Genomic DNA, 9,315 nt, shown 5'->3' on the forward strand with positions numbered 1-9,315 from the left:
ACATGTTGAACAATCATGGAAAAGAATGAAATTAATGATTAGAAATTGCTCATGTTTTGAATTTATAGAGGATTATTCAAAACTTCTATCTTGGATTAAAATTTGCTTCGATAAACCTCCTAGACTCATTTATGGAAGCAACATTAGGTGGATCCACGGAGCTTCTCGACAACATAACTCCACATTGCTACTAATGGCACATGAGGAATCTCGAACTCGCAAGAAGGTAAACTATGTCGAAGAAGTTTGTACTCTCAGTGTCAAAATGGATGCTACTATAAACATGCCTGCTAGCAAAAATGCTCATGTTGATCCCAATGATGTTCCTTTATCTACGTTGATTGGGCAAAATAGTGTTGCTATTAATGTGAATTTTGTCTCTAGAAATAATTTCAACAACAATGCTTATATAGGGAAGTTCAATCTTAGACTATAGCCCGGTGACCCCTCTAATAATTATTATAATTCCTATAAAAATTCATAGAGTAACAATAATAGGATACCTTCTGAACTCTAGAACAATAGTAAAGTACTCCATCCATCCCAAAATTCTTGTCCTAGATTTATCTAGATCTGAATGTATCTAGTCAGGTTTAATATTTAGATACACCCATTTCTAGATAAACCTAAGACAAAAAATATGGGACAAAGGGAGTACTTATTAGTTCTCAAATATTTTCAATGCCATGGCTGTCGTGGTTTTGTCACGATAGATGTCCTCGTGAAAGGACTTACTAAAGGAGCCATCGCACCTTGGTGGCGACTCAAAGGGGGTGAGCAGAAGTGAGACTCAGATTTACCGAGGTTCGGGCCCTCGTGTGAAGGTAGAAGCCTACGTCCTGCTTTGTGTATATTGATGGTGGATTCGATTACAAGGAGGGCGTAACTTGCCTGACCTAGCTCTCGATGATTTATAACTTGATCTCTCTGCCCCAGAGACTCGCCTTTATATACAGGTCGAGGCCCTAGGGTTTACAAAGTCCTGCCACGTTACAAATCGTGGCCTTCCTTATCTCTAAGTCGCCGTGTTACCCAAGCCAAGGAAACTCCTTGGCGACTTATCTTCTTCGTTAATCTTGAACCACCATCCGGCTCATGGGCTCTGGCGGCCTTCTGACAAAGATCTCTCAACACGCCCCATGCCTAAACCGAGGCTTACATTGGTCAGGTATGTATGAGTCGCCGCTTTCCTGACCCGACCCAATAGGGCAGGTCATACCGCAGGTAATATCCCCAACATTAGGCCACAGTTTGACGTGAATTTATTCACGCCAACAAATATTCACTCTTATCTTCGGTGACTCATCTCACCTTCTTCTTTCCTTCAATGAATGAAAAGCCGCCAGCTTCCTCAATTTGCTTGAGTTGCCAGATCATTTGTTGATGACGTCACCTTCTCCATTATTCCAGGAATTCTCGTGACATCACTTCCCAACGGACCCTTTTTCAACCTTATCCTATCATCCCGAAAATTTAGGTGCCATCATCTCCGGTTTTCAATCCGTCACCTCGATTCCCGCGCCTACCATTTTTTTGGTCTTGCCTTGGGCCTTTAAATAGTCGCGGGGGAGTGGGAGGGCAACACCACCTACCTCCACTTCCTCCTTTCGGCCACATCGTCTTCTCCAGCCGTACCTCGACCATCTCGTCACCGCCGAAGCCCCGTCGCAGGTCGTCGCCGTCCAGCTGCTTCCCGAGCCAGTCGAGGGTGCGGCCGCCGTCGCAGGACTTCCCCTATCCTCGCCCAGCATCTTCTTCTTCCTTCAGGTAAATCTCCTCTTCACATTATTATTAGATCCGAACCTTCGCACTTCTTAGGTCAGCATCATAAATCTATGAATGCCGCACCCCCTTGCTTTTTAGCCCATCTGGATGCGGTATTGTAGACCCACATACGAAATGATAATCGCAGTAGTGCTTGTCATGTTCCCTATTAATCCGTTGTTCATAGATCTACGCACCATTTTTCACAGTGTTGTTTTGCGTTCTGTTGTGTTCCATCCTTCGACCAACATTATTTTCTCCATTGGAGACGCCCGTAGACCCATAAATTATTGCTTGTCATTAGAAACATGTTTGTCCTCCAATCAAGAATATCCCTAAGGAAAAAAACATTTTAGAGTCGTAACCCGTCTCCTTTTGCCATGGCGAGTTAGAATATCCCTGTAGATACACCGTAGATCATTTTGGCTGGCGAGTTGTAATTCCGCAGTTCCTGGCAACCCGCAGTGCTCTTTCCTTTTGTAGTTATGGGCACTATCTCGAAATGCAACTGGCTGCCAACAGAGCTCAATGATGCCTATCTTGATAACTTTGTAAAAACGGGTAATCTAGATCCCAAGGAAGTTATTGGGTGGCGGACTGCCTTTGGGGAAACAATTCCCCAACCCGCCGAAGGAGAGGTAGTCGTGTTTGCTGATCACCTGGAGCGAGGTTTCAAGCTGCCCGGCTCAAAGTTTTTTAGAGACGCCTTGCATTTCTTCCACCAACATCGTCAAGATTTGGGACCAAATTACATGAGTAATCTTTTCTAGTTTCAAGTTTTCTGTGAGGCTTATCTGCAAATAGAGCCCACCGTGCTATTGTTCCGGAAGTTTTTCTATCCGAACCACCATACATAATTTGCCCATAGTCCTAGCTTAGAACTGGGTGGAGTCAACATTCAGCGGCGTTGTGAATGCGGGTTTCGGGCTGTCACATTGCCTAGCCATCCCAAAGGCTGGGCAAAGACTTGGTTCTACTGCCGCGACACTTCTCCATCGAATGAGAATCCTCTACCAAGCTTCAGGGAAGATCGCCTACCTATGGACTTCGAGTTGCCCGAAAAGTTGACTAAAGAAGAAGAAGCTACCTTCGTCCCCATCTTTGGAAAGCTGAGGGCCCTTACCACCAACGGTCTTACCGGGATTGCCCTGATCCGCTGTTGGGTAGAATTGAGGATTCTGCCTTTAAGCCGCCGAAATGGCTTAATGTGTGAGTATGATGGTGAATTGAACCACCCCCAATGCTATTACAATGTGAACCTCTTGGAAGAAGACATTGTCAACATCATAAAGACGCTATGCGATGAGCCTATCAAAAATTGCTCCAAAATTGGGCTTAAACGCTTTTGTATCACCAACCCGGCTCCAGAGGTAAACAACCCGGTTCCAAAATGTAACCTTTTCATATACTCATTTATGTTTCTGGTCTTGAGCCTTTCATCATGTTTAATCAGAGGGATTCGGCATTCTGGACCCGGAGAACCAATACGATTGTCAAGAAGACAACCAAACCTCCCTTCAAGACGAAGAAGAAGAAGAAGAGCAAAGGCAAAGCTGCAGCCAAAGAGTCATCCGTAGTTGGCGAGTCTCGGGCTGTTGAGGAGCAGTCAGAGGTAAAATTTCTCATCCTTATTGTTTCATTTTGACTTGCACTTATGCTTTACTACCTTTGTTTATAGGATGATGACCATGAGAGCCAAGATGAAGATGTCGAGGTAATTTCTGTTTCTTCCGACTCAACTTCTTCTCCCCCAAGCCAGCCAGGCGAATTTGTAAGAAAGTTCCCATGTCTCACCCGGATGCTCATCTCGACCCCCAATATCTTTTTGAAGAAGGCGAGTTACACACCTAAACGCCATACTCGAAGCCATTCTGGAGACCTAGTGTCTGGCTTACCTGAAAGAACAACTGGTCAAAAACGGCAAAGCGATGTATGTTTCCGCGAGCATCCTTTCCTTCTTGTGTAAGATATTCTCACAATTTATGCAATCTTTGAATTCTTGTTCATCAGGTCTCACCTCCTTCGTCCGGCGACTCAGCAATGTCGACTCTCCCCCCAATGATTCGTGTCCAGGGGTAAGTTTCTTTACTAACATGTTCTTTCAATCATCAATGTCTTTTGTTCCAACATTGGTACCTTTGTTTCTCAGAGCGCAAGCAAAGAAAAGGAAAACAGGCGACTCATCTTCAGCTCCCAAAGTGGCTGAAATGTCTGGTAAAGGTGCCTCCATTCCAGAAGTTCCAGAAGATCCAACTGAGATCTACGGTGATAGTTTTGATGATATTCCTGATATCCGGGTCGAGCCTTCAAGCCCTCAAAGGGAGGTGATTGGAAATATCAACCCGCCCAGTCCTGCTAAGACGCCCGAAGATCCAGACGCAGTCATTGTTACTGGTACTGGTTATTCTAAGCCGGCAACCGTGGTGTTAACCAAACATACGCCAAAAGATGCCCAAACATTTGCAGAGAAGGACATCACCAAGCTGAAGCTTCCTCATTATGAAAAATTGGAGTTTGAAGAATTGTATTCCGGTTTTGTGAGCCGCCTGGAAGCAAGCCGCGAGATGGAGAAGAGTCTAGCCCACTTGATGCGAGTCAAACATGAGGTATGACATCTTTATCTTTGTTAATATATACTCCCATTAGCCCTCCAAAGGACGGGTCATCCATGATGAATCATACTTTTGTATCATTCAGCAATGTGTAACCCCCAAGGGCCAGGTCATCTTTATAGAGATGAGCCGGACATTGAAATTATATTGGCAAACAACAGCTGCATCCTGTAGCCCCCAAGGGTCGGGTCATCTTTTGAAAGATGATCTGGGTCTTGGACTTGTAATATAAAATTTCTGCAACCTGTAGCCCCCAAGGGCCAGGTCATCTTTTGAAAGATGATCCGGGTCTTGAACTTGTAATATAAAATTTCTGCAACCTGTAGCCCCCAAGGGCCGGGTCATCTTTTGAAACATGATCTGGGTCTTGAACTTGTAATATGAAATTTCTTCAACCTGTAGCCCCCAAGGGTCGGGTCATCTTTTGAAAGAAGAACCGGGTCTTGAATTTGTAATCTAAAATTTCTTCAACCTGTAGCCCCCATGGGCCGGGTCATCTTTTGAAAGATGAACCGGGTCTTGAATTTGTAATATAAAATTTCTTCAACCTGTAGCCCCAAGGGTCGGGTCATCTTTTGAAAGATGAACCAGGTCTTCAATGAAGGTATGACCTTAAAAGAAATGAGTCATACATTAGCCCCCAAGTGTCAGGGAGGTTGCTTGCACTGCTCTTGAAACTTGCTTCCCCAATATTTTGTTTGGAGGAATCCTTAACTCGGACCGACTCAACCGTGGCCGGCTTAAATGAAAGCTTAGCTGAACAGCAGGATGCTTGGGCTAAATTTGAAGAGTTTTTTTGCCTTGCCCTTTCTGACATGGAGAAGATGAAAGCCGAGCACAAAAAGTTTGAAGAGAGGGCCCATGCTGAACAAGCCGCCGTCTTGATACGGGCGGAACAAGCCGAAGAAAAACTAACAGCCGCCCTTCAAGAACTCTGTGGCTTAAAGCAACATATCTCCAACATGACCCAAGCTATATTTGGTAAGGGTCAATTACCTTTTTCTGAAAAGTGCTCCAAAGCATATTGCAAATGCTAATTATCTTGTGTTGCCACTCGTAGGTCCACGAGCCGCCACCCTGCAGAATGACTGCATTCTGAAGTTGAAAGCAATTTATACTTTAACAAAGCAGTTATACATGGGTGGCATGATGACTATGAAAGACATAATGGGCAGCAGGGAACCCATGAGATCCATCAAGCATATGCTGGGTTGCCTGTCAACTTTGCCGCCCCGGGTGGAAGAGCTAAAAAGGCCAGCCGCTCATAAAGGAGCACTGACCTCCCTAAGCCGGTGTTTGGCCTATGCTCCCGATCTTAAGCCAGAGGAGGTAGCTGCCGGCTTTCCAAAGTAAAAAAGATGACGCATCATATTTCACCAAGGAGCATTACCATCATTGTGTAAAAGAGTCTCGCTCCGCAGCGACTCAGATAGCATCCGACCTAGACTTAGGCAAATACTAGGCGGCTTATGATGAACACAACAAAAAGGTGACTCTTCCTTCGTATGAAGTCACCATCCTGACTCCCCGACACCGTAAGAATCCTTTTGACTTTGACATTGATCTATCCGCCATCTTGACTCATGAAGACGAGTTTGTCGCCTTGACTAATTGCAATTGGAAACTCGACGACTTACGGATTGAAGACGGCGAAAGCTCGAAGTAGGGTGACTCGGCGGCGGCTTAAACCGAATTGTCATGAAGTTTTATCCTCCAAGAATATTTTGATTCCTTTCTGACCGCCATATGATCCCTGGTATGGCCTGGTGAGCCATGTAATAGTCTTAGGTTCCAGGAAAACAGTATGATAACCGTACCTTGCAATTTATATTTGGAAGTTTCATCCTTCATTAATATGAATCGCCTTTCCCAAAGTTTTGTCATGTTTTGACAAAAATGTTCTTTGCCCTGTTTATCAGAGAAAACAATAAGCCGGCTCAGTGAGTCGCGGTGGGTTATAAACAATAAGCCGGCTGAGTGAGTCGCGGCTGGTTATAATTTTTTTATGAAACCTTTGGGCGATGACACAAATAAAGTCATAAAGTTCGTCGGCTCGAGAGTTATGACGGGATAGGACGAGTTTGCAAAACTCAAGTGCTACCCCAAGAAGGCTCTTGCAAAAGCCCTAGTTGTTTAGACCGGCTCATCAGGCGCAAGTCTGGCTTCAGTGAAGGAGGTTTAGTGAACCCATGGTTTGTCTATTTTCCATGTGTCAGCTCTCGCCAGTACCTTTCATGTTTTAACCAAGGAAAGTTCAGGGTCCAAAAGTGGGTTGACTCACCAAGAGTACATGGGACCATAGGGCGATTCGCCAAACACACAATCCAGTATAACCATTGTAATGCGTTAAATTTTTGCTATCCAAGTGGGTATTCAGGCTGAACTCAGTGAGTGGAAGCACCCAAGTGACCTATGATTAGGGAAAATCCAGACATAGGATTGCAGAAGCGTATACGCTCTTACTGCAAAACGACTTGGGAGCTAGTATCCCACAAGTAAGTTGGCTTAATTCTCAAAACCATATAAGGTGCCCATGTTTGAACCGTGCAGCGTGGCAACTTTGGTCCTCTTTGGCGTATCAACATCCAGTTTCAAAATAAGCGCAACGTGGCGACTTGTGCTCTTTGATGCTGATAGCGTCCATGCTTGGACGACTTATAGAACAATAAAGACTCATGCTTTCAAGAAGCTGAAACGGAAAGAGACCACGAAGTTCGTGGGCGCCGGCTTTATTGCTTTATAAATAAAATAAAGGATTACAAATTCGAAATTGTAAACATAGGTAAGGACCCAATGGTTCTAAGTATAGTATGGCCGCAAGTGGGCGATGTTCCATGGGCGAGTTGTCTCAACCTCCATTGTTGGTCTGTTCGGGTGAAGATCCACCAAGTAATATGAACCGTTACAAAGATTCTTGCTCATGACAAAAGGTCCTTCCCATGGAGGGGATAACTTATGTATACCAGCATGATCTTGAATCAACCGGAGCACTAAGTCGCCCTCTTGAAAAGCTCGGCTCTTGACTCGGCTGCTGTGATAGCGTCGCAAGTCTTGTTGATAAATCGCCGATCGTGACGTGGCCAAATCACGCTCCTCCTCCAAGGCGTCCAACAAATCTTAACGTGCTAACTCGTTGTCTTGTTCCACATAGGCGGCGATTCGTGGCGAATCGTGCCTGATGTCACTTGGTAATACTGCCTCTGCTCCGTAAACCAGGAAAAAGGGCGTGAAACTAGTAGTTCGATTTGGGGTGGTTCTGATGCTCCATAAAACTGAAGGCGGTTCTTCAACCCAACATCTCGGGGTACGTTCTAGGGGTACCATAAGTCGGGGCTTGATTCCTCGCATAATTTTTTGATTCGCCCTTTCTCCCTATCCATTGGACTGAGGGTGTGAAACTGCAGAAACGTCATGCCGAATGTGCTCCCTTGCGCAAAACTCTTGCATGACGCCCTTTGATAAGTTATTATCATTATGAGTAATGATACTATGAGGATACCCGAAGCGGAAAATTAACTTCTTCAGGAACTTGACGGCCATGTCTGCATCACACCTACTAACCGACTCTGCTTCGATCCACTTGGTAAACTTGTCAACTGCCACCAACAAGTGAGTCTTTTTATTGGACGACATTTTGAAAGGACCAACCATGTCCAGCCCCCAGACCGCAAAGGACCATGTAATCGGGATCATCCGTAATTCCTCAGCCGGCACATGCATCTGACGCCCAAATTTTTGGCAGCCATCACATCGGCGAACTATATCCTCAGCATCTGCATGAGCTGTCAACTAGTAAAACCCATGCCTAAAGGCTTTGGATACCAGAGAGCGTGACCCGGCGTGATGACCACAGTCGCCTGCATGAATCTCGTTAAGAATCACACCCTTTCTCAGAAGAGACACACCTTTGAAACACTCTGGAAGTGCTTTGCTTCTGTAACTCGCCTTTATGCATGAGCATGGACTTGCATCGACGGACGATTTGGCGGGCCAACAACTCATCAGTAGGTAACTCACCTCATGCCAGATACGCCATGTAGGGGATTGTCCAATTCGGGGTAGCATGGAGAGCTGCCACAAGTTGAGACTCAGGATCAGGAACCGCCAAGTCTTCCTCTGAAGGCAGCCTTACTGATGGGTTATGCAATACATCCAAAAAGACATTAGGGGGAACCGGCTTACGCTATGAACCGAGTCATGAAAGAGCATCCGACGCCTCATTGAGTCGACGATCAATGTGATCCACCTGATAGCCATGAAAATGACCCACCACGTTCGACACGGCTCGCCTATAAGCCGCCATCAAGGGATCTCTGGAATCCCACATGCCAGAAACTTGCTGTGCTACTAGATCTGGGTCACCCAAACATCTGACTCGACTGAGGTTCATCTATTTGGCGATTCTCAACCCATGGAGCAGAGCTTCATACTCCACTGCATTGTTGGTACATGGGAACATGAGTCGGAGGACATAGAAAAACTTGTCAACCTGAGGCGAAGTCAACACCACGCCAGCCCCCGAGCCTTCCAGCTGCCTAGACCCGTCAAAATGGATGGTCCAATACATGTGATTAGGTCTGTCTTCTGGAATCTGCAACTCGGCCCAATCGTTGATGAAATTCACTAGTGCTTGGGACTTAATGGCTGTGCGAGGGGTATATCACACATGGTGAGGTCCTAGCTCAATGTCCCACTTAGCAATCCACCCAGTCGCCTCTCAATTCTGTTTGATATCACCAAGGGGGGCAGAATTAACCATCGTGATAGAATGCTGTTGAAAGTAGTGTTTCAGCTTCTGACTTGCCATAAACACCCCGAAGACCAGCTTCTGCCAATGTGGATAGCGCTGTTTGGAGAGGGTTAGGACTTTGCTGATAAAATAGACTGGTCGTTGAACCGGGTATGCCTTCCCTTCTTCTTTGCGCTCGATGACCACTGC

Source organism: Hordeum vulgare, chromosome 1H (genome assembly GCF_904849725.1).
Source record: "Hordeum vulgare subsp. vulgare chromosome 1H, MorexV3_pseudomolecules_assembly, whole genome shotgun sequence".
NCBI lineage: Eukaryota > Viridiplantae > Streptophyta > Magnoliopsida > Poales > Poaceae > Hordeum > Hordeum vulgare.